Genomic DNA, 1847 nt, shown 5'->3' with positions numbered 1-1847 from the left:
ACACACACACACACACACACACACACACAGAACACAGCAAATAAAGAAAGAAAGGAAGAACACAAGTGGGCGAAAAGAAAATGTACCTAAAGACATATATAAATATAAACACATGTATATTACCTTTTTTTTCTTTGTCCTTTTCTACTTTCTACATTTCCAACAATAAATGGGCATCAGTTTCTCCCACCCTTCTTTTCTTTTCTTTTTCTTTTTTTCCTGGCCCACTTTTCTTCTTCTTCACTTTATTGTGATTTTTTTTTTTGCTTGCAGATGCGAATAATTAAATATACATCAATACATATATAATTTTTGTAAATTTGTGTAGTGCAGTATTGTAAATAAAAGAAAATGTTTTGGGAATTTATTCATTTTGTTCTTCCCCCCGATCCCACCTCTATTTAATTATATAATTATATATATATATATATATACAATATTTATTTATTTATTTTTACCACAAAATTAATATTTTCTTTTTCCTCTTTATTATCTACTTCCTTTCTTTTCATTTTTCTCTCCGTTCTTGTGTGGAGCTGTGCGGGAATAAATTAATATAACACAGCACCTCTACGAAGGCATGTGCTGATCGCTACGCCTTACTTCTCTCTTTTTCATTTATCCATTTATATATCATGTGACCCACTCAATGGAGTAAATAATTTCGTGAACGTCATTTTTTCTTTTTCTTTCCTTTTCACTTTTCACTTCTTTGTTTTTTTATTTTTTGCTTCATTCCGTGGTTCATTAATTGCTCACCTTATTTTGTTATTCCTTTTTCTTTCGTTGTTCCTCCCTCTTTACCTCTTTTTTTTTTCCCTCCCCTCCCCTCTCTATTATATATTGAGAGCAAACAGCAAAAAAAAAAAGAAAAGAAAAGAAAACAAAACAAAACAAGCTGAAGCACTCTTCTACTACCATTCTTTCACATCCCTTTCATTGCTACCTTTTCCTGAACCGGAAACAACATCAATAATAATTATGACAATAATAATAATAATATTAATAATAACATTGGGAATATAATAATAACAACAATTATTATTATTATTATAACTCCTTTCCTCGAATCCTCACCATTTTCACTTTAATGATTCATCTCATCTCGTCCTGCAGTGGATGTGGGCGCCACCAAAGCACAACTGAAATGAGAAACAAGTGAATGAATCCAAAAAGATAAAACAAAAACAAAACACACAGACAAGGAAAACAAAAGGAAAATAATAATACAAGAGGAGAAAAAAAAATGAAGAGGCGCCACCGCTGCCCTAAACGAACTCTAAAGAAAAAAAAAAGAAAGTCTGGTCGCGGAGCGTACGTGGGCCCCATTTGGTGAAGTCAGAAAGTTAAGATGGGAAAACAAACAAACAACAGAAAAAAAAAAGACAAACAAACAAACAAACAAAGCACACCAACGACATCAAAATCGAGGAAGAATAAAAGTGTGGTATTATTACTTTCTTACCCTCGCCCCACGTTACCTTTTTCTTCATTCCTTTCGACGCTACACAGTTAAATATGCATACATACGCATTTAGACGCACGAGCACACACGCATCGTGCGAGCATCTTATTCGTGTTCCTTACCGTTGTTCACTGAAAAAAAAAAAAGAAACGTCTCTAATTCCCGTTTCTAGAGGCCGGCGCGCACCTAAATCCTACCTTCGCGGCTATTCCTGCAATTCAATCCGTACACTTTTGTGCATGTAAGCAACACATATTTATATAAATATACATGTATAAACGTAGCTGTGTGCTCTTTTTCACACGTATCTCCTGCTTGCCAACATTCGCGTGAGCCCCCTCCCCCCTTAAAGAAAGGTATGTGATGCCTTTCCGCTTAGCTC

The sequence above is a fragment of the Trypanosoma equiperdum genome (genome assembly GCF_001457755.1).
Source record: "Trypanosoma equiperdum strain OVI genome assembly, contig: ctg_1971, whole genome shotgun sequence".
Lineage (NCBI taxonomy): Eukaryota > Euglenozoa > Kinetoplastea > Trypanosomatida > Trypanosomatidae > Trypanosoma > Trypanosoma equiperdum.
Note: the sequence above shows the minus strand (reverse complement) of the source record.